Source organism: Corvus cornix, chromosome 1 (assembly GCF_000738735.6).
Source record: "Corvus cornix cornix isolate S_Up_H32 chromosome 1, ASM73873v5, whole genome shotgun sequence".
Taxonomy (NCBI): domain Eukaryota; kingdom Metazoa; phylum Chordata; class Aves; order Passeriformes; family Corvidae; genus Corvus; species Corvus cornix.
Window position 1 is genome coordinate 98739490 of NC_046332.1, and position 27817 is coordinate 98767306.

The 27817-nt window shown below is 40.8% G+C and overlaps 1 long non-coding RNA gene across 2 annotated transcripts; it reads right to left on the reverse strand.

The window, feature by feature from the left end:
- Positions 1–1137: 1137 nt before the first annotated feature.
- Positions 1138–27238, reverse strand: LOC109143897. 2 transcript variants are annotated; one of them, XR_002044294.3, is made up of 9 exons: positions 26982–27238; positions 24364–24435; positions 22206–22426; positions 20739–20823; positions 16585–16724; positions 14474–14605; positions 7351–8156; positions 5150–5246; positions 1138–4759 (listed from the first exon to the last, which is right to left on the reverse strand). It is a non-coding gene; the product is annotated as an uncharacterized LOC109143897 (long non-coding RNA). The 2 variants fall into 2 exon arrangements; XR_002044296.3 differs by lacking the exon at positions 16585–16724.
- Between the last annotated feature and the right edge of the window lie 579 nt (positions 27239–27817).

Here is a 27817-nt window from a genome sequence, read left to right on the forward strand (position 1 = left end):
TATAAAGCCAGAAAAATCAAGGGTGAAAGCTCTATCAGCAGGAGGAATACTACTTCTCTGCTTAGTCATGAAGACTGCCCCTAAGATCACTGAAGAAAGGGCATGATCAGGATCATCTAAGCCCAGGAACCTTCTCTGAACATGGACTGCAACTGGTACCTAAGCCATGATTCTCATCCAGCTGAGGGAGAGTGACAGTGGCAGAAGGAAGTGTAGTGACAAGGAAGGTTTGCTCTACTCTTTTCTGGTTCACACTAGACAAGGTTTTCTAGTCTTTTTTTGCAAAGCAGATTAAAAGATGTATACCAAACCAGAGAAGAGGTATTTGAAGAAATCCCAACTGTTCCTGGTGCCCTCTTTAAGTACTTTAACTGTTCTAGCAGTAATGGTAAAAAAAAACCGCAAAGAATTGCAGATTGTTTGCTTTTCACACTGCACTTCAGTAAAGATTATTCATTGTAAAGATTAATGCAAACCACACCAGACTATTAAGTTTTGAATTAGAAAAAAGGGTCATTATCTACAAAGGGCTTTGTAACAACTTCTTATGTGTCCTTTCTCACACACAGATTGAACTTCTACGTGCCTGTGTCTGTAAGCCTGGGGATACCCAGCAAAATCCCCACGGCTGGCTGCTCCACAGGCATGGGAATGCAGAACTCTGTACATTCTGATGGGGTAGTTAAAAAAAAACCCTAGGCAAACTGTGATTTTGGGTTTTGACATGCATTATATTATTCCTGTCTAAAACCGTTTTTTCCCAGTAATTACCCCCAAAATTATTACTTGGAGATTTTATTTCAAAATAATGAATCTGAGAAACACTTTGCTATTAGTTTTCTAAATAATTAGTTGTGGTAGAAATCCTGCTTATACTGGAAAATTTGGCCAATAAATTAAATAGAAGAAGCTGCCAAAATTATATTTACCTTTAAAAATAATTAATCACTCATCCACACTGAAAAAAAATGCTGGGAGCTTTAAAAATTTCTTCATAGCTTGTATCTTAAGTCTGCAATACCAGGTATATAGAGAAAAACAAACCAAACCCCCTGCACTCTGTCCCCTCCCAGCTTTCACTGCTGTTTATTAAAAGTGGGAATAAGCAAAACCCCAATGAATGCTCTTGCACTTAGATTTTATTGAAAGAAGATTTTATTTTATTTGGAAGACAAAATTGATTCAAAACACTAAAGACAAATCTACACAGAAATCTCTCCAGATCCAACCCAGAAATATGCATGAATTCATTTTTTCATTAGTTTTGGATAATCGAATTAAAATTGTGTTTCATGGTCTCTCACTCCCATCTTTGCTGGATATGGACCAAAATAAGTCGTCACTTGTAGTGAGAAGTCCAAATTTACCCTCTGGGCCATGCTCTTCGCTCCTTAGAAAACCCTAGTGACCTAAACTTTGTAAATTATCCGTTTTCATCTAAAAGTGTTCTTTGAACTCACATTTTGTATCAGTAATCTACGAGATTAGCATCAGACCGTGCAGGATGATAGTTTGAATGAGTTTTGCAGTCAAGCTGGGTAGTTTTCACAACTGGACATTACTGCCTATGAAAATGGCATTAGCAAACATTGCCATTGATGGCTGGCATCAAATCATCAGCCTCATTAAATCTCTTCTCTGCAGAAGTTAAGGAGGTCTCGAAAGCATAAATGCAAGCTAATTTTGAGCAAGAGGGAAAAAATCAGATGAAAATGCATAATTATATGAAGGAAATTATTTCAAAATTGTTGGTAATTTCTAAGGACTTTGCCAATTCCTTTTTTTTTCACTCTTTTCCTCTCCTATTTTAAGAGTAATCTAGAAATCTCAGAGAGAACTTTTAGAAATTTGTAGAAATCTCACTTTTCAACTTGAGTCTGGAGGAAGATGGGTTTTCATTTAATATTATTATGGCTTCTTTCTGTCTATGAAAAGTAACTGGCATTTAAAGTTCATCTGTGAATTGGTGTCTAGCAATGCGTGAAGGGGGAAACTTGCCCTAAAGAAGTTTAACTGAAGTGTACAGAAACCATTTTAAGACTCTGAAATTAGTATTTCAGAAGTTATGTGTTTTGATATGAAAATGAGATGTAAATGACACAAAATATGACAATTTTTTTGTTTGCTCTGTAATAGCCTTTCCAAATTTTTGAAAGTTTTGTGGCCAAATCAACTTATTCCAATTACATCAGAAGAGCACAACAGCGAGAGCTGTGCTTGCGAAATACATTCCTTTAAAATGTAGAATAAAACTGCCTGACCGAATTTCTCAGACTGAAGGGGAAAACAAGGAAAAGGAAGTTGTAAGGCAGCAATGGTATCTGCAGCAGCACTTAGCAAGGATGAACAAGTTGCAGTGGGAAAATAAAGGACCATGTCCTTTTCTAAAGAGAAACTAAATAAGAGTAATTTGCTTTGATGTTGATGGGAAATCACTGTATGTTTTGAAACACTGGGACCTAATAGGCTGCCATTCGACTGGAATCACAATGGTCTGAATGTCAGGAGAGAGGTGTATGGGCAGAAGAGTTCACAGGACAAAGCACAGACAGGGTTGCCCCCAGTGACGTAAAAAAGGAAACAGGACAGCTGCAGTTCAAACCAGTTACCCACTGGATTTCATGGCTATTGTTAATAACACTTTGTAAAGAATATTTATTTAGTGTTAATTAAAAAATTCAGCTCCAAGGGGAAAAAAAAGCAGATGTAAAATTAATGTCTCTATAGAGATTGAAGTGGTCCATTTGGAATTTCAAAGGCAGGAAATTCATGAAAACAATCATGCAGTGGAACTGTCAAGCATTCAGTAATATCAGTTACTTAAGGAAAAGGCTCAGTATCTCAGAGGCAGAGTCTGTCACTGATTGTTACACATATTTAATGGTAACTTATTCAAAAATTCATGTCCATGCATGCAACAGGACTACCCAGTATGTGAGCTGCTATTATTGAAAATGTTCCCTTTATTACCACAACATATTGGTAAGTGCCATAGCTAAGCACACACTGTAGTATGGAGTGTACACTACACACTCTAAAGAAAAACTCTTGCCAGGCTTAATATCTATGTGGGGTTTTTAACTTATGAAAGAACTACAAACAGGAAATAATGAGTAGACTATAACGCCAATTAGTTATTTTTATTAATAAACTATCAATTTGATCCATTGTGTCAACCATGAATTGTTGCTGATTGATCAGTGAGTCCTACAGCTCCTCCAATGACAGAAGCAAGGCAGGACTGAATTCTGCCACGAAGCCAAACAGCAGGGTAAAACTTTATGTTAGTTTTGCTTTCTCCTCTATAATTAGCTAAAATAACTCTATTGCTGTTGTTGCCATTCTTCTCTGACCAGCTAACCTTATTTTAGTATATTTCTCTTTCTATCTTGCCTGATTATGGATATCATTCTGCCCCTATTACACACAGGGATGGGCCAAGAAAAAAACATGATTTGCCCCATATGTTACCTGTGATGTATCTCAAACTACAGCATAATCCAGAATATATAAAAAGCCCTGCCAGATGCTAATGGGCAACTCTTCTCAGCACTTTGGAACCCCCACTACTTCCCTTCTTGAAGGAAGGAGGAGCATCTGTCAGAACTGAGTCCATATTTTTCTGATTTAGTGGAAGCAGAATATCATCCCTAAATGTCTTTGAGCAAACCCTTTATATTACCTGTACTCTTCTTTCCTCTGATCTACCACCACCATGGGGACAACATACCCTAGGTTTACCAGCATCACCTTCTACTACTTTGACCTAGGTTTGAGGACAAATGCATTGACATTTTTAGCAGGGCTGTCTACTTTGCAAGATTTAAAGAAGGGGTTTTAGATACAAGCACAGAAAGAAAAGATAAATGACTAATTTATAACTCAAATAAAATCCTCAGCCATGCTTAAGCTCCTTCATAGCTGTTTCAGCTCCACTCTGCCAGAAGTTCTATCTTGCCTCTCCTTGCTGTCGGTCCTGGGACCTTGAATTCAGATACATTCCTACTTCCCCAGCTGCTCCCTATCTTCTGGAGTCAAGTTTTCCTGCTAATTCAAGTGCCCCCTGACAATCTACCTAGCTCAGTTTTTCAGACTATTCAGCGGGATTTCTCCAGCCCCACTTTGCTCATATCCATCCAGGAACACATGATCCAAATGTGAATGCTGATGGGGCTGGTAAACTTGCATGTTTAAGACTACTCTCCTTAGTCAGCCCTGATGTCTGCCTCCACTCAGTGCAGATCACTCCTTTGGTCCACTAGAGATTACTAAAATATTCATATTAAATGTCTTACAATGCATGCATTTTGTCCAGTTTGTGATCTGGGTTCCTTGACAGCTTTCTGTGGAGACCACACAGTGCTTTCAAATAGCTGAGAAACACTCTAAGAAGTTAGGAAGAGAAATCCAGCTCTACAGGACCACACGGAAGATCCATTTAATTCAGAAGATGATTTGAGAGTAGTGAATATTTTGGAACAGAGTAAGAGACAAAGGAAAGCAGACAGAGATGTCTCCCTTGTATATTCTACTTGTTCCTGGCCCTGCACAATTTCAGACTTTCTGAGCCAACAGTCACATCAGCATCTTAATGTTTAATAGGCCTGGGAGGAGAGTTCTTCCATGAACTTGTCTCATGCTATGCCTGGAAATGGTAGAAAGGCAAGCTTTCCTCCAGTCATTTGCTTTTACTGGGGTTCCCATGACACAGGAGGCAGTGAAATGCATAAGATGTTTCATCACTTCAGAAGATAGGTACCTGGAAAACAGACATCTGACTCACCTTCGGTCTGGATGAGAGCTCAGTGCTGCTGTTAGATGGAAGAAAGATTTTCAAGGGTAAACCACAAGCCTGGAATTGAATTTTAACTGAATATATCTGCCAGGGTCTGATTACAAACCACTGCACATTCGAGGCAGCTTTCTCAGCTGCCAGAGGCCCAAGAAACAACACCCCAAAAATTCACCTAACAAGCAGATGCATAATTGCAGAGCACAAATAGTAGTAGCCAACCTCACCAACCCTTTCATCACACCAGAGCAGAGCTCAGCAGAGGGACCAGTCATTAGTTTCAGCCAACCTAACCTGTAAGGTTAAGGGTGCTGGGTTAAACAGTCCAGTGGTGGTGTAATGTACAGGGTTACCTACCAGAGTTGCTTCAAGCAGTGGGCAGCATGAGCTTGTAGTTCAAGATCCAGCTGATCCAGATACTGAAGGCAGTCCTGACTGGCCCAAACCTGGCACTCTGAAAAGTACAAGGCAGAATATGATGGCAGTGGTTTCCTCCAACTCTAACAAGGAGTGAGAATCTTTGCAGCTACACAGCAAGATTCAGGTTTGCAAACAAACACACAGTACTGACAATATATGAGACAGCCCTGAAGGGAAGAGAACATACAAATGCTCCCAAAGAAGTAAAGTCTATGTGAGAATCCATTCCAGGAAGAAGGATGATTTCCCTCTCTGGGGCTGCAAAAACATTTGTGGCCATACAGCAAGCCTGTAGATGAACTTAACAGGTCATGAAAAAGTACTGAAAATATATTCTATTTCTGATGAAATTTTTTTCCTAAAGCAAACCTTTCAGGAGCCATAGCGACACCTAGACACCCACAGATTTCTCAATCACCATGTGGGTACAAAGCCAGAGTTCCTGAAGAGCTTGGTCTCAGATTCTAACCAGATAGAAGTGCAGGAGGAGTCTGAGGCACAAAGAACTCGTCTGGAGTCAAAAAGGCCAAAAATCATAGAGAAAAAAGCGACCCTGATTCTCCTGAATTCCAGGCTATTTCCCAATGTATGCAGTCCCAGGCTCTGCACAAAATTCAAGCCATATGAAGGACGAAGAATTATAAAACCTGAGACTAATGAAGATAAACCATGGACAATACTGCAAAGTGGATGTATGTGGCATAACTCAACTGAGCCAAGAAAATCACAGAGAATCCTTTCTATTAGCACAAATAGATTAAATTAATGTATATTTGTAGAAGTCTTCTCCAAGAGCAATTGCTTGATCCTGTGCTGTAATGCAAACCAAATGCAAAGGGAAATTGTGTGACAAAGGTCTATAGAAAACAATAAATATAAACACACACACACACATATATATGTGTATATATATATATGTATATGTGTATTTAAATGAGTCCTCTAGAGACATCTCCTGGACATCACTCTTGAACTCTTCTTTCCAAGATAAGGAAGTTTTGAAGTCAAGACTTTTAAAAAACTATGCTGTGAAAAAAACCCAAAGAACTCACCCATAATATTTGACATTATGGGTAGTTGTAATTTTATTTTCAGTCCTTTTACACTCCTGCTAGATGGGTGCCTTGTCCTCCTAGCATTTATTCAACATCAAAATAGCTTAAAACATCATTTAGCTGCATATCAGCAATTGGGTTGAGTGTTCACCACATCTTTCTGCTTAGCTTTCAAATATTTGCAGCAGGAACCACTTGGTTGTACACATGGAAAATAAAATCCTAACACATTGTAGGAGACTGTACTATATGCTCAGCTGCTCAGCCAAAGCAAAGCAGTCTTTGTAGCACAACTCAAGGTTTGCCATTGCTGCTGCAATGGCAAAATAAACCATTTAGGATTATATTGGGGACACCAAATTTCTGTCCTAAGGAATAAAAGATGGTCACAGAACGGCTGAGCCAGCATTCCTCCAAGCCCTTCTTTGGATAGTGGCAATACAAGGATGGATCCCAAGTATAACTAATATAACTATTAATATATAATTATTTTCCAGTGATGGAAATTTTAAGGCTAATCCAAAAAAAAGCATAGAGAATCTGGTTTGGAACAAATTCCAGTACCGCATCATGCCCAAGATATGAATTATTACAGTGCCCTCATGGATATTTTTAATTCTCTTGTTATATAAAACATATACATTCAGGAAAAATGGGAGGAAGATCCTTATTTTATAGAGAGCTTGCTGATTCCCAAAAGACTGGAAGTGCATTTCAAGAGTAATTTGTCTTAATGCAAATCTAAGCCATGGCTATTTTTGATGCAGTGACTGAACTCATAACTTATAAAATGAAATAGAAACATTTGTCAGGAGTTGCAAACCAATTGTTGAAAGGCGTGCATTTGTCATGGGATGTTAAATATAAACTTACACAAGTGTAGAAGGCTTTCCTGTGATGAGCCCTTTACAGAAATAGTTAATTAATGTTCAATTCAATTAGTTCATGGTAATTAGCAAAGCTGATTGTAGTAAAGTGTCTTTAGCAGCCAATATTTTTCAGCTGGAGACTGCAACAAAACTCAAAAACCCAGTTATGAATATGGGAGTGACTTAAAGTTTATTAATAATACAACAAACAAACCTGATTTCCAACTCCTCAAGGAATCCTTGTAATTTTCGGATTGCAGTTCAAAATGAGATGGAGCACAGTGATTAATCCGTGAGCTACAGAATAACTACTATACATATAACAGATGTCTGCTGTGACAAGGGGCACATTACCTTCATGTTTATATTAAGAAAGAAGAGGGATTCAACTGTTTTATATGGGAGAGTTGTGGGAAAGATCTCAGAAAGCCCCTATGAGAAGGTGGGGAATTATAAATATTTGCAAGTGTTTATTCAGGTGCCACTACAGTACACTGGTGAAACACAACCTGAATGCAAAGGGGAGTGAGGAGAAAACATCTGATCTAAATGTTACTTGATTCGTTTCACCAGTACAGATATTGACTCAGTTCATCTCACTTGGTCAACACCAGCCTGAGCCAAAACTTTCATGTTCATTAACATCAGCTACACAGGCAACAGGACATTTTTCAAAGTAAAATCTTGCTGGAGAAATAATACTACTAAAAGTAATTACTTCTGAATAATTAGAAACACAGGAAGCAGCTCATCTTCATAAAGGTGGGTGGGTCCCAAGCTATTTGGAGACATGGCCCCAGATACCCTCCTGCTTTCCTTGTGCTAGGATTTAGTATTGAAAGATGCTGATGCCTTTGCTCCTCTTCAACCACCACCCCAACCAGCTTGATACACAAAGCCGGGTTCTTCAAGGAATGTGAAAAGTCCATCTACGTTTGCATGAGCTGGTACAAGGATTTAGTGACTTTGGTTGGAGTCCTCTTCCACTTCTGATGGGAGAATATAAGTATTTGGGCCCTACTGGAAAAAAAAAAAAACAAAACAAAACAGCAATTCAGACAATAGACATAAAGGGTAGGATTCAGCTAAAGTGACCTGTCATAAAGTCATATGTATGTGACCCCATGTCAACTTGGGGCTTCAGGTCCCACCATGTTCAAATTGCCTTATCTGAAAATGCTAGAAGTGATCTCCTGGACAGCTCTCTCATTTCTGCTGAGCTCACTTTGCCCACATGGTGACACCTACATATAGACATCTAAATTTAAAAACTGAACATACCTGAATTTTGTCTTTATGAAAGAGAGACTGTGAAAACTAGGACACAGGGGGCCTGTTTGTTGAGATGGGCCTTCCCTTCTCACCTGTACCTCTGAGCATCCAGAGAGACTGAAGTTTTGGAGGTCCTGACAGCAATTACAGCATAGGGAACCCATAATCATTCTCCTCTTTGAAAACTGACCCATCCTATAAAAAATGGAGGAGTCACAACTGGCTGCTTCTCTCCCCTGTTTAACCACTTTGAGCAGTCCAAATAACACACACTTCATTCCAAAATCTTGCTGTTTAAGTTTGCCCCCCTAATAGGAAATAGCTCCAGTGCCCATCAAATTCCTTTCCTCCCAACCGTTGCCTTCAGGGAGAGGGTCTGGGAAGGGAATTGTTTCAGAGCACAACCAGCTCCATTTGCCCCCATGGACAGTGGCAGGAAATGATCCCAATTAATTCAGCTTTAGGAACGCTGCCATCTGTACTGACAAAGGAAAATCATTAGACCATTGTCAGTTGATGGTTCCTTTGCCCAGTGCTCTATGTGGCTGATAAGAATTGCTGTGCTAAATGATGATAAACAAGGGGGGCGGGAGGGGGAATAAATTAAGCTCCAATCCAATACACCCCAAAGCTTCCCAAAAGGATCCCAAGGATATAAGTTCAGTAGCTGGGTATGCACAGTGTTTATTAACTCTGCTTTTCTTATCGTCAATTTCTGATTTCATTTTAAACATCTCCTGGAGGAACTCAAATGAAAAAAAATCAATTTATGTTCCAATGCCAGAAAAAACTGGAATAGATAATATCCAACCAAGGGAAAAAAAGTAAATCCAATCTGCACCTTAGTTGAGCAGAGTAACTCATTGACTGGCTAGGCAAGCATGCTGTATGTTTGGGGAACAAAAGATGTGAAATTCCAACTGACTTCAAAAGCAACAGAATCAGGTCTTTCTGAAAGCAACCTATAAAATATATATTCACTAAAACCCACAGGCGTAAGCGTAACTGTATTTATTTCACAGAGGTTATTGGTATAAAACTGCAGTATCACCAGGCAGCAAAGCAACATTTGGTTCAGTCTCCAATGAAAAAACTGAGAAATGCTGTACATGTAAGATTTGTTGTACCTCATGCCTGCCAGTTCTCTCCATGCTTCTAAAATACCAATTTCAAACAAGACCTGGCAATCTTATGTATATGTAAACAGTCCCAAATTACATGCAGTGCAAAATGTGCCAGAATCAGAAAGCAAAGTATTACTAAAAATGGCTTTTTCCTACAAGCCAGAAACTGGTTTGTAGGAACTATAAACTCTGAATCCAATCTTATCTCTAATAAGAAACAATTGGCCCTACACTGTCTCACTGGCACCAATTAAAATTGTCTTTGTTAGAGATGATAATCACAGGAGGCAGGAAAAGGGACACACAACACTTTGTTTGACCTTGGAACATCCCATACGCATCAGAAGTCAGAACACGAAGCAAAATGAGAAAATAAATCTTGTACAGGAGATGCAAAATAATATAAAAGCATATTCCTTTGGAGAGGAAAGAAGCACCTCAGGCCAACAAACATGAGCAAACAGCCAATGGGAAAGTGAGCCATGGCACTGCAGAAGATGCAGGAGCCCTGATAGATGGTTCAAGTACCTGGGGATTGTATAGGATTTCAGGACTGCCCGGGGTTTGTTTTCTACTGGATTCCATAAGAAATGTTTAACAGAATGACTTGCAGCAAAAAACAAGATGGTATTTGCTAAAAGAACCATAGTTAAAATATCAAGACAGTTGGAGGAATGCAATAATCCCCCTTACTCCCTGATCTACCTCTTCTGCCTGAGAGTATGGAGAGGTAGCAGAAGGAGAAGAAGACTTCCAGCTTGCATAGCAGGATATAAACACTCCTGTGGGCTCCTGCTGTAGTACTGTACTTTTCTACTATCATCTTTACTGAGGCTGCAAACACAAAGGTCTACACCTACTTTTCAAAATCCAAACCAAACACAGCAGATGAGGAAAAGAAAAACTAAAAATAAACTTAAGATCAATGATTTTCAAATAAGAAACTTCTTGGGGAAAAAACCCCAGCTTCTTCTACAGAATTATCATCCTGAAAAACTTCAGCTCTAACTCCTTTTATTTTTTTACTATTTTTTTTTTTTATAGGAAGAACATGGCAGCAGTCTGGAAAATAGTGAAAGAAGGAAGCAAATCTAGATGCCATTTTGCAGCTGCAGGTGTCTGGATCCAGCATTTATACTGAAGATAAAGGGTATAAAGAGCATTCAGTTCAGAACAATATCCTCTTCTGCTTGGGGGGAAGAAGCTACAGATGCTGCAAACCAGCTGTAAGGACAAATCTGACAGAGGACGTTCCCGTGTCATTGGAGAAAGGTCTCTAATCATCTACAAAGCAAAGCTGTGGAGCAGCCTTTCAAAAAGAGTAATGGGACTAGAACTTGAGTCTATAAAGACAAATTTCTCAGGTGTAGGTATCATATGGCTGTCCAAGTGAGAAGTGGGCTGAACAAGGTGATCAAGGTCCTTTCCTATCCATATCTGTATGTCTGCACATAATGAACACAATAAAGATGGCAACTGTGACACGAAGACCACACATCACCATTTCACAGATTTTCTTCTGCTGAGATAACCTGTTCACTTTCATCTAGATAAGTAAAGTAGATCCAAAATAAAATAGGGTAGCTCCTACAAACCAACAGCAAAAGAATGATAGAGAGTTGAAACTTCAAAATTTTGATCAAAAATATTTACATGGTAAGCAAAGTTTAATTTTCATCCATGTCCCTAGTTTCCAGAATGCCAAAATTCATTAAGTCCCAAGGACAAAATTTGTCTTCAAAAGTGCTTGCCAAGCAACAAATACAACTCCATGAGCAGTACATTCTGGGTATCCAGCATGGTAACTTTGAGCCAGAAGCTGAAGTCTGAATTTTGGTGTTCAGCTTGGTCCCTCAAACACCCTCACTGTGTGAGAAAGGCACTCCAACTCTACTGCCTTTACCAGTATAGCCACGTCTGCCCTGCCCAAAGGCACATTCCTCCCCCTGACAAATGGAAGGGAGAGGAGGGACAGTGGCAATATTTGGATTAAATTGATTAATCTGGGAGTGATCCAGTTCTAATCAACACTTAAAAGAAAACCCCACGTTCCCTCCCACTGCCAAAATTAGGCCTTAGTCTCCCAGATCATCTAGCACTAATGAACTGAGATGCATTTTATGTAGCTAATTCTCATATGGTCTGACAAAAATGGGAAAAAACAACTGCTGTCTTCCAACATATTAAAAAGATCCAAACCAGTTCAATCCAAATCATCACATTTGAAAATATGTTCACCACATTTGCAAAAATTTAAGACCACCTTTTATTTAATTATTTCCAGGAAGTAATGGAATATTTCTATTAAAAGTTAAATCCCAGGACCACTGTTAGCAGATTGCACAATGTAGGAGATCCTGGTTTAATGCAGCTTTCAGGAGTTGGATTTTACACCATGCTTCAAGATCTAGTTCAAAACAAATGTCTGGTTATTAGTTGAACCCATTGTTATAAAAGTGAGCAATTCTGTAGCAACAGAATATCTGAACAGCTGAAAGAAATATAGAATCATGAATCCTAAGCAAATAAAAACCTTTCATAAAGGAAACATTCCAAAATATATTTCCAAACAATGGTTGACTGCAACCAAGTAATTCACACCCTGTTGTGAAACAAACAGTAATAATTTCTAGCAGACACTGGGGCTCAGAAGCAAACAATGATTCCCTTTATTTCCTCCTTCTCTTCCAAGCTGGTTTACCAAGAAAGTGTGATTAAAAGTAGCATATATTAAATAAAAGAACTGAACTCACTTCCAGCTCTAAGAGAGTAGATTAGTAAATTCATTTTTTCCTCAAGTGCTATTTCTAACAGAATGCTCTTTTAAAAAATCAATCAAGCTTCAAAGTCAGCTTAACACTTCAAAAAATCACCTTCTATTTAAAGTATTTTTGGCATGAGGTTTGGCTATTGTTTTCAGTGCTCCTTCCAAAGGCTGGTTTGCTGTAACAGAGTGGCTACAGTCTCAGGCCCCACATAGGTGACAGTAGCTGTATGCACTAATTTTGCAGTTACTCGAACTTGCATGGGGACAATGTGGACCTATGCTCTGTGCTGAAATCACACACCATTTAGGTTTGAATTTACTTTGCACTTCAATACAATTAATATTTTCTATTGAAACTATAGAGCAAATGTCAGCCTTAGTCAGACAATACTTTGAGTTATTTGAATGTTGACAGTGCAGGGCTTTTGCTAAAGCTGTGTGAGTGACAGTTTCTGGCACTCTTTTAGACATGTGGGTAGGAGCATCAGCAATTAAATGTCAAGCACCGAAGGGCTGCCAAGGCCCCACAGGCTTCCTCCTGGCCCTTCAGGTTTGGGCAGGTGGGACATCCTTCTCCCCAGGACCTCTCCATTGTAAGACAGATATCCACGTGTCTGTTTTCTCTCTGACCCAGCCAATGTCAAAGGGAGCTGTCTCATGGGCAAACCTCAAGCACGTCAGAAGTTTTTGAGGTCTGTTTAATCCCTGAAAATTTGGGTCAGTTTGAGAAATCTGTATCCCCATCTGGAATAAAGACCAGTCTGCTGTGGGGCCTAAAGCCTTAACAAAAGAAGAATCTCCAGAGATTTTAAGTGGTCTTAGTGTCAGAGAAGAATTAAAGTGCAAATGTTGAGAGGAAGTGGGGGGTTTCTTGTTTAATCATTAACATTTTGTAGTTGATCTTTTACTTTGTTGCAAACCCTGAGGCTGTTGGTTTTTTACCAAACCCATTCACCTGTGGCAGAGCTATGAACTTTGGCATTTCAGAGGTTTGGCTGCCATGCAGAGATTGCATGTATTTTTTGTACTACTTACACTGTTATCATCAGTGTACACATCCTACTAGAAGAAAAACCACCCTGAAGCAGTTAGCTAATGCTGAATTTCTCTGTTCTAAGAACAAAAGATTTTGCTGAAGCCTGATGAGACTGACTCAATTTTACAGAAATCTCAAGAATCTGCTACTGCCCAGTAATAAAATCTTAACAGAAATCCAATAATAAAAGCACTTTAACAACAAAGTTATGTGTAAATGATTTTGCATTGCCAGCGGTTCTAAAATGCCATTTTAAAACATTTCCTTCTAGAACGTTCTCTGAAAACTTTTTCCCAAGTTAAAAATTACAGAGTTTTTAAAAGTAGAAATTTGAAAATTTTTATTGATGCAAATGGTCTGTAGCATGCTACGTTCCAGATAGATTATTTTAAGTTTCTGTATGACCATGTTTGTGGTCTTTTTCCCTCCCTCTTGCATTCTATAAATAAAAACAATTCAACTGTAATGCAGACCGTCCTTATATAAGGTGTACGGAGCAAAGACAGACTTTCTTTCTTTCTTTCTTTCTTTCTTTCTTTCATCTATCTATCTATCTATCTATCTATCTATCTATCTATCTATCTATCATTTCCATGGTCCTTAGAGCAAAACCTCGATTGGACACTGTAGCATATAAAGTAAGGATGCTGCAGAAAGTGAGAGATGACCAATGTGTTGCTTCTGTTGCATCATTCTAAGCATTACTTAAATTCAGAGGTTGAGGTTGTTTAGGCAATTGGTGACTGACAGAATCAGCCCCAGGAGTTTGTATCGGTTTCTCTCAGGAAGGTGGCAATAGAACTGACAGGATGCTAGAAAAATATGCCTCTTATTTTTTTGTCTTGTTTGGGAAAAGGGAACATCTGCCTGTTAGTGGTTTTGATTAGCATAACATGACTTCTCTACTGTGAGAGGCAATACTGACCTTCAAGACAGAGGGAATAGTGAGTCAAAGAGAAAGAGAGTGAGTCTATTTTCCCTGTAGATTTTTAGGCTATGTAGCATTAGGGAACAGATCTTTGGCTTTTCTACAAGTTCCCTGAAAGTCACTACCACGGGACTTTCCTCTCTTCACCTCTTTGAGCAGGAAAACTGGAAACAATTAAAGATTTTAGAGAACAGCCATTCTGTCTCTTACCTCTGTGCATAACTCCCAGATGTTTCAATGCGAGTTCAGCTTCCCTGCAGGAGGGAAGAAGCAGCACCTTATGCCTCCGAAGTGGACCTTGTTCTCCATGCTCTAAATCCTTCAGATATCCAAAGTGGATAACTGAATGAACACAAAGACAAGCTGATTAGGAAAATGATTATGGACCTGAACAGGTGTGCCAGAACAATGAGGCATCTGTACTCTGACTGGACCCTATTTAAGGAAGCAGAAATAAAAGTTTTAGAGATTTCAAGACGGTAGGTGACAAATGGCATTGCATACAAAATTTGCACACCATATGGAAAAAACCTCTTCAAGTCTTATTTAGGTCTTTTTCCTATCACCTCTCTCCTTCTAAACCCCCAGCATGGAGATTAGGCTCACACAGACCACTTACATCCTTTTGCCATCCAAAAGTTCAGCTGTATTGAGTGTTCAAGAATATGATTTGGGGAGGAAGGATTTACCACAATGACCATTTGCATATGGTCTACAGGAAAAAGAAAAATTCAATGGATTCACATTTAGTGAATGAAATACTGAAGCTCCCTCTCTGTGGATGCCAAAGGTAATTTTGGCTTCTTCCACTCCATGTGTGTATAAAGAAATATAAAACCACACAGGGTTACAACGCAGAAGCTATGCTATATTTGCTTAACAAATGAAATATAGATACTTAAATGAAAATTAAACAGTCGAGACTATGTTATTGTAGTAGAGCCAAACGAGTCTAAAAATCCATAGAATAAATAATCTATATAATCCTCTGGTTAAAGTAATTCAACAGAGTAACTCATATCAACTCCAAGAATTTGCTTATGCCTGTCTGCTTGACTAGGTCTCTGTCTTTAATTTAAGCTGCAAATAGGATATGCAGTTATCTTCTGAAGGGCTTTGCAATTGCTTTTCTCTAAATTAATTGTAAGATTCAGCTGGTTCTTAATCTGGATGGGACGAGATATGCCATACAAAGAGCCTTGTTTGCAATTTCATTTCAGATTTTTGTAATCAATTTCCTAATGGGATTATATTCAGGGTTCATTCACTTAGCACTGAGCCTTAAGTTTTCCTTGGCCCTATGCTTTACAGCAACACTCCTATTCTACTGTGGCATAAAGTTGTTTACCCCTTATGTATTATTATCAGCACTGAGCATAAAAGACATAATGCTGATCATGTCCTTAAAATAATAAAAGATGGAAGAAAAGTCAGATATCGTCTCCAAGCCAAGTGTACAGCATGAAGGAGACATGCTCTGACTACTTAGAAAATATTTAATTCAAAACCCTCAGAAGCCTAAAGTGTTAGCAGTCAAAGAAAGGGGAAAAATGGGAATGAGTGGGGTCACACTCCTCTGAAATGATTTCATTGCTGATTTCCATAAGAACCAGAGACACCTCTTTGAAAATCCTCATGGGCACAGATTGTAACTACTCCCTCAGCCTGTGACAATCTCCTGAGGGTTGCTACAAAAAGTCCTCAGGCAGAAACCAAGCCAAGTTGTTTATTTTTGTTTCCTCTTTTTACAGCTTCTGTCCAAGTATTTTGACCCCAAAATTTTAAGGCATAGAAGACAATAGCACTGAGTGTCAGTCAGTCTCTTTAGCAGTTACACCAGGTGAAAGGATATTAGCTACAAAGACTTTGAGCACCATGTAAGCCAGCACAGGGCTTTGCCATAGAACAGAAGCATAGAGTGATAGAATAGTTTTGTTTGGAGGGGACCTTTAAAGGTCATCTAGTCCTGCCCCCCTGCCATGAGCAGGGACACCTTCCACTAGAGCAGGTTGCTCAAAGCCTCATTCAGCCTGTCTTTGAACACTCACAGGGATGGGGCATCCACAGCTTCTCTGAGCAACCTGTTCCACTGCCTTCATTATAAACGAATTCTTCCTTATATCTAGTCTAAATCTACTCTCTTTAAACCATTCTGCCCTTGTCTGACCTCTACATGCCCTTGTCACAAGTCCACATCCAGCTTCTCATAGGTCCTCTTCAGGTACTGGAAGGTGCTATAGGGTCATCCCAGCGACTTCTGCAGGCAGAACAGTCTCAACTCACAGCCTGTCCTCACAGGAGAGGTGCTCCAGCTCTCTTACCATCTTCATAGCCCACATCTGGACTTGGTCCAACTGGTCCTCATCCTTCTTATGTCAGGGCCCCAGAGCTGGACAAAGTACTCCAGGTGTATTCTCACCAGAGAGTCCTGTTCCTTCATCTTGATAAAGAACCACAAGGTCTATACGGAGAGATGGGGACATGCATTTTTGTTTTATACAGCTAAAGAATTCCTCTACCGATAAATAGTCCAGCAGTCAGGAAATATGAAAGGTCTGGGAGTACCAACAAAACCAATTTTATTAGAGCCATAATAAACAGGAACTTGCACCAGTATTCCCACTGCAGAGCATGATTTTATTTTTTTTTTCCTTGAAATCAATTATTGGAGCACAGATTGCTTCAAAGGGAAAAAAAAAAAACCTGACAGAGCATCTCAAAACCTTTGTTTTCTATTTATTATTATTATTATGCAAAACAATAAAAACTTCTTTTATTGTTACCTTTAAAACTCCTACTTAATGTGATTTTTGTCAGTTTAAAAGCTGCATAAACCTAATCTTGCACAAGGCAAGAAAACAGACAGTACCTCATGAAATTGGTTTAGAGGTATATGGTAGAGTTTGTCTTCTATTGTGGACACCTTCCATTTCATCAAAGCACCAAAAAAGGTTTCCCTTTCTTTTCCTACCCTTATAAACCTCCATGATGTCAGTCCTCATAAAAGGAAAATTTATGCAGTGGTCAAGCACACCTTCAGGGTGTCTTTTCTCTCAGAATCTCAGCTGTGTCCAAGGACCTAAAGTAAATTAATCAATCCTTCACTAAATGCATGTGTTTCTGAAGTTCAAAGTGTTTTCCCAGTTCATTGAACAAATCCTTATTTGCTAGGACATTTGCAGTCACTTAACTTTAGAAATCCAGTCAATTACTAAAGAGAGGAAAGTTGGATTATTCCTGTGCTTATCTTCCAGAAAAGCAAACTCTTGCAGACTATACTTAACAACCTAAGAGGGGAAAAAATAAACAGGAAGGTTTGAAATCTTTGTGGAAGAAATGATCTAATCCTGATTGTGAGAGTATTCTGACAGTATAATAAGAGAAAATAATGCATCCCTTTAAAGTCATTATATACATTTTGTATTGTACCGATATACTCACTGGAAAGCATAACTAAATCATAAAAAAATATGTTATGGGAAATGCAGTGTAAAATATACATAAGCTGGTTAAGGGTCATGTGTCTCAGAGAGTGCTCAGTCTAGCTAGCTGTGTCTTCAGCACAAACTGAGGAAAAAGGAAAAAAAAGGCTTTCCTGAGCCAGAAACCCACAGTGGAAGGTGATCAGAAGAGGAGAAGCATTAAACCTCCTGGCTGACAGACACTGTTCACCATTGCCCTGAGCTAACACAAGGTCCCTGGGCAGGCAAGGACAATGGGCTCTAGGGCAGTCTCCACTCCTTTCACTTAGCTAGAGACCTGAAACTGATTTTTCCAGGTGCAAGGCAGCAGTTTTTTTCTGATGATTGAGAGTATGTGCATGTGTGCAGGCAGCTCACCCTTGGAGCTTTGCCCTTGGGGTGAGAAGAGGGTTGAGTGGTGCATGCACTACACTGCATGGAGGTAAGGAACGAGCAGATGTTCACGCTGACTACCAAGGCAAAGCTCCCAGTCTTAAAAGACATATTTTGAGATTTTAAACATCCATTTGTTGCAGATAGAGTCTGAGGTGGTCATTTAAATTGAACTTTCATCCTTGACAATACAAAGGTTGTTAAGTAGGGCTTTCAGAAATGTGCACACACCTGTCTCCAAGGGCTTTAAACCTGGCACTGTAATATTTAAATCACTTGAAAAAGTTACAGGATAAGATAAAATCTCCTCAGGTTAAAGAACTGATGCTTTGGTTATTCCCTCATTCCCACCCCAACCTTTACTTACCTACAGACATATACTATAAACTACAATTGTATTAATGATATTTGGAAATTTTCCCTTGCAAATACCAGTTGTTTCCTCCTCTTGATAGACTATATTGTTTTCTGCTAAAGTTTCATTGAATAAAGCATCTGTTTTCAAGGACCACTAACAATTTTAATATGATTTCCTTATACCTGCAGGTGCTCTCATCTGCATTCACACTAGTGCTCACAGCCAACTCTGAAGGCAGACAAATTCACTGCAAGGAGGACTGAACCTATTCAGTGTCTTGTATGTTTTCAGTAAATACAGATTTCTTAACCATCACTCTGCTGCTTGTGATGGCCAGATTTTAATGTTAGAATAGAAAAACAGGTTAAAGACACACCTGGAAGAAAGTCTCGGTTTTCAGCACAAATTTACATGGCCAGCTTTGCAAATAATAGCCTGGTGTTTCATGTGGTCTTGTTCCAAAAATACTAGAGGGATTTCAGTTGTTTCCACTCCAAAGGAGCAAAACATTTCATTGCCCTCTGAGATTTCTTACATATTACATGCAAATGTTCAGACATCAAAATGAGTGCAGTAAGCCAAGCATACAAAGTGAATGATGTATATATTGTGTGCAGTAAGGAACCATGAGAACTAAGAAGAGGAATACAAGCTCTTACTCCACCTAGGGTCATGCTTTTCTGCTTTCTTGAGTTCTTTCAGATTATTTAGCAAGGAACCAATTCAGAATTCACTGGATGGCTATGCCTCTAGGACCAAGAACTCACCATGGTCCAAAACATCTGAGATAAGGAAAAGAAAGAGAGAGAAGATATTTTTTCCTTACTTGCAAGAAATTACTTCTTGTGCAAGCCATAACCAGCATCTCTGTCCTCCTGAAGACACATGGGTAACCCTGGCACTGCAGCCTGAAGGACTACACTATTGCTTTTATCCCTCTTGCATCTGAACAAGCACTTTGCTGCTAGGCAGCATCATGTGCCCTGGAATGGTTATTTCCAGTTCAAGAGCTGTCCTTTAGGCCAAAATAAAAAGCTATCACTGAAAATTTTGGTTTTGTTTTCTTGGAAGTAATCCCACATATCATTCCAAATCAAGCAAACACTTGTCAGGACCTAAACCAAAAATTTCAGTCAGTACTGCTGTGTCCCCAAATACACACTCCTTCAGTCAAACGGTCAGGACTTTTACCTGAGGCCTGGAAAATTTAGGTTGAATCTCATTCTCTGTGTAAGGTTATTTATTTTTTATTATATGCCTTCTACATGCCTTGTTCTTCAAGTGATAAGGGCACAGTTCCCTCACTCTCTTGTTCACACTACAGAGCTTTGTGGAAAATACTGGGCTACTGCCTGGAGGAAGAATTAGATTATGTCTCACACTCCCAGCATGTCTCACCTCTCAGGGCATGTCCTGTTGTATACTTTTTTTCCAATATCTGCACATTAATAATGGATGGCATAGCACTACCAGGTCACCCTGAGGAAGATTTGCCTACAAATACCCTTTAGCCTTGCATTTCATAACCTGTCCTCAAAGAAACTGGGATGGGAGGAGGAGGGGAAGGAGTTGAAACTCCTGCGAAGGAAGAGAAAGTTGTCAAAACTTGGTCTTCCACATTCCTGCTGGACTGGCTATTGAGCAAATTACAGAAATGCCTGACTCCCTTCTATTCATCTAGCACAAAACAACAGAATGCATGCTACCCAGCAAGTTCAGACACATAGCTTTAGGATGCCAAATCTTCATTTTTCCTTGAAGGAAATAATCCCTCTCCCCAGCTCTGTTTCCAAGGGGATTAAAAAGAATCTGTCAGCCCATCCCTCCAGGCTTGCCTATACAAAAGCAGCACTCCATAAGAGCATTTATCTCTTGAGTCAGAACACTTTTTCCATCTAGTAAATAAAAAAATTTTTGGTCCTAATAAAGAACAATTCATATTTAATATCTTTAACAAGAACTTTTTATACAGTTCCAGAAAATAAACCTGCAACTAATATCCTGAGTCTGAGAGTGTTACTGATCTTGCCAAGTCAATCTAGTACATTGCTTTAGAGAGTAAGAAAGATAATATAGAGCCTCTGGGTGGGATTTCTTAAAATGGGCTCAGAGGAGAGCAGTTCTAGAGGCAAATGAATAGCAGGGAAATGAGCCCTTCTCCTCTCTGGTCCCTGAGCAGAAAAAATATTCATATTCCATTCCTGTCCCTCACAGCAGTGACACATCTATGTACTGTAGATCCTGACTCAGATAAAACCCTTACCTTCCAACTCACCATCCTGAGCACAGGATGGCCCCAAAAGCAAACTCCACGCTGAGCAGTGTGAAAGCTTCTGGGGAGTTCATGGCTGAGAAATGTAGAGGCATAGAAAGCATGAGGTATACAACTGGACAGAACAGAAAAACAAAGATATACACAACACAGAGAAAACAATGATTATTACATGAACAATTTTGTGAGAAGAACAGATGGATGGAAACACTAAACAAAGGCTGCAGCAACTGTACAACGGGATGAGTTGTAGGGAGGGAGGCCATTTCCTATAACACCAGTCCCAAGAGGAGGGGGTTGACACAAAATTAGTAGAGCAAAGGATTTAACCTCTTGCCCAGCAGCTTTCTGTGCAACTCAGTACTGAAATAAGTGATCTTCTGGAAAGACTGGACTTCACCAACAAAGCATTTGTTACCATTCCTGTGCCTGGCTACATCAGTGAGGGGTTCTGGGACTCTGTGTCATGAACACATGTGCCACCATCAGTCGGGGCCACAAAAAGTCACTGGATTATCCTTTAGCCAAGACAGATTAAGCCAGAAAACACAATACAGAAGGCCTTCAGTTGCTGAAGGATCTTAAGCACTGATACCGAATTTCTGGGTGGGAGTCCCAGAGACTTTGTGGAAAGAAAAAATTTGTGGGATGAAAGAGGGCAATCAAGGATTCCTTTGATAGGGATAGGCTGTGAAAAAAATTAAAATGGTGATTTGTCCTAGTAGACTAAGCATAGGTATCCCTGAGGCACAAAATGGTGTGCAATACAAAAATCTCCAAACTGCTGTAGCTGGCTGTTGAACCAGTAGTGGTATCGTTATGCCACAGTAGATACACAGTAGATTTTAATCAACTGATTAAAAAAGCAAATCTTAGGACTTTGTGCCTGACAGTATAGCAGTATACCAGTACACCAGCTGGATTTGATCTAGTATTTCCACATAGAGATGTGCTCTGTCCTGTAGATCTACAAGAGTGAGTATTTTTCCCAGTTCTCCATTTCATAATCTGGGTACACCCCAAGTATCCCTAATGATGTCTCCTGGAAGCATCTCCTCTTTCATGAGCCCTAGAAACCCACCAATAAAAAATAGCTTCTTAGGGACAACTACTAATAAAGTGCTATGTTGAAAAAGTCTGAATTAAAGAAGACCTTAAGAAAGAGGAGCAACAGCTGAGCAAGGAGATTTCTCTTGTGTTCTCAGTGTCCCATGACCACAGTGTGATGATCACCCCAGATAGTGCTTGGGGTTCTAGATGGTCACAAGGCACAGGTAACTACTGCAGACAAGAAAAAAAAGAGTATGTATATATATATATATATATACAGTCAATGCAGTATGAGGATTGGTATTCAGCAAGTACAAAGAGAATGAAGAGTGGTCATTTTTAGTTACACAGTCGCAAAGACCTGAATAAGCAGTGATGGCTCATAGAATTGCTGAGGCTTGTACCTACCTTCATTTTTGCAGTGATTCTTCTATGCAGTAGCAGGACCCCTTCAGGAGGTGGCATTTCCCCAGCCTCAACACAGTGCAGCCAGGGGTTGAATACACAGCTGTGATTCCCCTTTGTTCCCTGGCACTGCACAAATACCAACACTTCCACAGACCAGGATTCTTCTCATAGATGCACAGCAACAGGATGAAAATGGCCACAAAGCTGCAGCAAGGAAAATCCTGACAAAATACAAGGCAAAACCTTTTCCATCATGACAGTTAATGGAACAGGTTGCCCAGAGAAGTTTAGACATGCCTATCTAAAAACTTGATGAGATTCAGAGCAAGCTGCTCTGGGAAGCTGGGCCTGCTTTGGGCAGGGGCTTGGACCCGATGATCTTGGAGGTCCTTCTCACTGAACTGTGCTGTGAGAGTGCTCTCTGCTCTCCCCTTAGTCCTCACCAAGCTCAGCTGATCCTGGCTGGAACAGGACAGTGCATTTCTCACCCAGCTCCACACTGTCCTTTCATACTGCCAATAACAATTTAGGACTTAGCTCCCAGTCAGCCTGTGAGCTGCAGCTTAGGCTGCATCTCAGGCACCATCCATGAAGGACCAAGGCCCCACTCCCCCTCAAAGTGAGGGACCTGAAGCTATGACTTGTCCCACGAGGTCAAGTTGTATTCCTTGTCCATTCAACTCTCCCTTTCCATCGCAGCAAAACCAGCGAGGTCTCACTGTGTCTGTCACATCACCATCACAGTCTCACAGTAACTGTGTGTGGACAGATCCCAGCCACTCTGGGTGGAGACTTCCACATGTGCAAGGCAACTGATGACCTGCAAGTAGATGTCCTAAAACTCCTGCTTGCACAGCTTCTTGCCTCCAAGGCAAAGCGAAGCAACAGAGGCCATGCTTTGCCTAGCCAGACTTCAGGTGTTATCAAAGAACTGTTTAGATCTGTTCATACCTCCATATGCTCAGAAGACCTAGGACCACCCCTTGAAAATGCCAGGATTTGAGCAGCTTACTGGCAATCTCTTTTCCTTCCTTTACACCTGATAAAATCTAGCTGTGGTTAATATTCACATGTTCTGCTGCATTCTCTCTTAGCAAAAGCCCGCTCAAAAGCCCTTCAAGGCTTTATTCCTTTTGATGGGGTTTTTCTGGCCAATACAAAACCTGGATGAGATTACAGCCTGACTGAAAGCCATAGCTCATCATCCTCTTTAAAATCCTAGGGCTTCCTGACATGGTAATCAGCTGCTTTGGAATACTCATCCTGATGTTTTACATTGCAAAACATGCAGGGTAATACCCTCCTTGGCTAAGACAGAAGGTGATGGGATCAGCAAGGTTGAAGCTGAACCTCCTGCTCTACCATATGTGCTGCCATATATGGTCTTGTCTTCCATGATGCTGGAGGCCTCAGGAACCACTAACAAAGCAACCCAATCTTCTTTTCCAGACAGAGCTTCCAAAAGGAGAGATTTGGGGAACTGTGTGGATGCTTCCATCATCCCAGTGCTCAGGATATGGTGGCCTTCCCAGACCTTGAGAGAACAAGTTGCCAGTGTGCAATTCAGCTATCCCAAGTGATGCCTAAGACACCACAGCACAATTAGGAATAGCAGCATGGCTGCGATGCTACCAAAGATGGGATCTTTGCTTATAAGGTTTGTATTGAGAGAAAAAGAAGGTGAAACCCAAACATTTTGGGTAGCTAGGGCAGTAATGTCAGTTAACAAAAATTCTGAAAGGAGACTTTGTGAATTTTTATTTCATGCTGCCTGAAAGTTTATGGTATAAGAAGCGTTTCTAAACTACTTCATCACATCTCAGGGTGTTCATCTGAGCCCACCTCATTCACTTTGCTGAGCATCTGTCATGCAATACTGAGGTAAATTCTGAGAAACATTTTAGGATTGCTCCTGCCTCTGAGAACAGGCATTAGGATGTGGCCCACTCTGTGCTTGGAATAAAAGAAGAGCTGAAAGGAGGACTAGAGTGTTGCTTTTCCCCAGCTGCTCTTCCAAAACACTGGGAAAGCACCCCAGCCACCCCTGGGATCATGCAAGGATTTGTCTTGTGATAATATGTGCAATGTCCTTATATGCCCCCTACAATATCCAGGAACAGATGCCTAAAATAAAGTCATTCTAATGGGCACAGATTACCTTAGATATGAGTCATGAGGACATTTCTTGGGACACTGCACTTATAATGCCATCAAGCTCTTCAGACACTGCCTGAAAAACACACAAAGGTCTTGCTACTGTTTCTGTCACAGCAGACACTCTTGCTTTATACTTGTTCTTCTGACAGATGAAATCTCAGCTCTCCAAATGACAGTTCTTGCATTCAATCAAGTGAAATGGTCAGTATTACATGAGTCAGTTCTGGCTTGCAGTGCCATCCTGTTAACATGAATCCCCAGACTTTCTTTGGCAGCCCAACCATTCAGTATTCGCTCCAGAGTGGCCTTGGTGTTAAACATGTGACAACAAGTGGAGAAACTGAAACAGAACATAATGCCCTTCAAAAAGATCCCACAAACAAAGCTAATTTTATGTCTGTTCTGCTGAACAAGAGTATAATGTTCAGGAAACATGAAAGGTAGCTTAGCACCCAGACTGGCAGAGAGAGCTGGGCAATGAGACTGTTCCTCTGGTTAATCCCTTTGTGGTAACATGGTCCAAAACTGTCATGCTTTAAAGTAAAGGTCCACAGGCTCTGACATGCAACAGATATTTGAGTTTTCTGCTTACCTTGCTATGTGACTTCTATCTTAGTTTACTGAGGAAAACTATAAAGCTGAAAGGAAAGGTCTTTATGAATGTATTTTAAGAAAAACCTTTTTTTCCTGTCTCCCTCCTCACTGAACATCTACAGTGAACATTCACAGGGGACAAGGTTGGCAGGATTTTGGCTCCAGCCTTGAGGAACTCAGGCCAGCAGCCTGTTTGCTGGGTGGAAGAATTAAGGTATTCAGCACGGCTCTTGTTGATGCCAATATAATGGGTTTACATTAGCACAACTGTGCAGTGAGCATAAACTTTCTGAGCAGAAAGGTCTGCTCCGGTTGCCCTGCTGGTGTGTTTGCATAGGCCTGCCAAATAAACAACATTCCCTGCTGGGTGATTGGAAACAAGCACAAGAAGTTCTGAGTGTAAGATGTTAATCCTTACGGTATAATCTCATCCCTGCTCTGCAAAGATTTCTCCAATCACTGGATCTGACAGGGTCACACAGCAAAGCCTGTAGGTTGGCAGTGAGAGCTGCATGCATGGCCACTGAGATTCTGCCTGCAGCTGAGATGAGGATGCAAAAATCCTAGGGCTCATGCCTTGCCCACTTACCTCCTCTTACAGAGTCATGTCCTGCACAAAACTTCCAGGCAGTGAGGGATGTGCTACAGAGGGGATCAGAGAAGAGATGGAGACCCAGGGTGTGGAGATAGCAACAAGTCCCAGGGCCCTGTGGAAGGGTCAGCATTGCACCTGCTGCAGCCACACAGGGCTGTGTGCAGCTGACACTGGTAGTGGAGGCTGGGTGTGCTCCTCATGGTAGCAGTGAGGGTGGAGGGGTGCTTGCAACAAGTGAGGGCTGTCTCCATAGCAGTCAAGGAGACTGACAAATCCACCAAACTGCCCACAGAGATGTGAAGTGGACATGCACCAAGTGGCAAAAGCATCCTGACTGTGGTTCATGTTTTCTTTTTCTCTCTCCCTCCCATCTAAGAAAACTCTTAAGGTTTTTTCAGAGGTAAATGTAAACCTGAGGTTCAGCCTGAGTCAGCTTTTGGCTTTTGACCTTGAATCCAAACCTAGCCCTAAAATGGACATGCAGAAATGTTTGCTACCCTTTTCTAATATGCAGCACTGCAGAGAAATGCCCTCCTTGCTGTGCCTAGACAAGCTTATAGAAACTAGGTATTAAAAAATAAAGGAAAAAAAAGAAGAGGGAGGATGGTATTTGTTATTAAGTCGTAAATACAAATCATGACCTGGAAACTCTGATCTTATCCTGTTCCTTTAGTTTTGAGGGGTTCACAGTGGCTTGCTGTGCATGTTGTGGCAAATGTCTGGAATTAGGCATAAGTTATCCACATTTTACCATTTGATATAAGTGTTGGTATCGCAGAACGTGGCATACAAACCTTAATAGCATGGTTTTATTTTATTTGGTGTCCAAATTTATTTCCTTGCCTTATACTGCACTCAGTTCTCCACTGGGTGGAGACTGATCAGAATTGACATGGGGTATTGCTCACTTGCTTGAAGGAAAAATGGTAATGGAAAATTTTTCAAAAAATCTTTTCTATTAAAAGAGATGATGGGGCTTTCTGTCTTCCCAGTCTCCTATGGTTACTTTTATTCTTCCACTGCCATCTGCATGCCTCATGCTCCTTATCCATGGGCTTAAGCTAATCCCTTGATACCAGAGGAAACAACAACTACATGTCCTCCCTGTCCACTCCCTTAAAACATGGAGTAGAAAATTGCCTGGGGCTAGTATGAATATTAAACCAAAAATCTTCTGAACAGCTCTCCTCACAGGGGAGTGCAGGCTCCCGCTCCCTGTTTTGTACACAAGGCAGATCCTACAGTTCACATGCATATGAAGACCAGTGGGACCAAGGGGCAGAGCAGAGAAATACTAAATAAAACCAAGACCCCCAGAACAACCACAAACAGGACACACATCACAGGCATAGCTCTTGTAGCAGGGAGCTGAACACTGCTCTGCCCCATCCCAGGAGGATATGAGAGAAACTCAACTTCTCAGGGCTTACCTGCAGTGACAACTGGATGTCTCCATGTGGACAGGAACAGGAGTGATGAATTTCCCCTACTAAAAGAGAGGTTTCTCTGGAATCCTTAATTTCTTTTCAGCCCCTCCCCTTGGGACTTTCCCATTATTCTGCAAGAGGAGTGAAACAGAGGTTTCTGGTACTAGCTAGCAAGGGCTCATTTTGCAGCAGTAACACTGCTGCTTTCCCAAGGCTCCTGGATCAGCTTGTCTGGCTCTCAGGGAATAATCTCCTTTGGTGTCTGAAGGTGAATCTGAAGGTGTCCAAAGGGCTGCCCCAGAGTATGAGGCTTTCTATTTACTCCCAGCACAAAATATGGTGTTGGCACAGGGCACATGAAGCTCTTCCAAGCTCCCTGTGCCTTAAAACACCATTGGCCATACCCATATGCTCCAACCCTTGGGGCATTGGAGTCTCAGTGCAACACAAGCCAAAACAGCTCAGGCAATTTAATCTTCAGTGCTGAGCAACTGTCCAAGGGTCCCAGGGCACGGAATCTTCCACACAGATCCCAAGTACTGGGCAGCACTATTTTCAGGTGTTCTTCCCTGTCCTTGGGGAAAGGCACCAGCTTCTCAGCTAACCTCAGCTGTCATGGGTTGTGGGAGAGACACGCACACTGTCATGGGTTGTGGGAGACTCCCCACCCCACCAAATTCAGTCCAGCAGCCTGGCTCTGCATAGTACAGATTTCTGCTGCCCTGACCTCCAAGCCCCATGCAGACACAAACACCAGCCCTGACAGGTGTAGTCCTTAGGCCAGCCACTGCAGCTCTAACACAACCTTTACCAACAGCAGAGCCCTGCAGCCCCAGGGA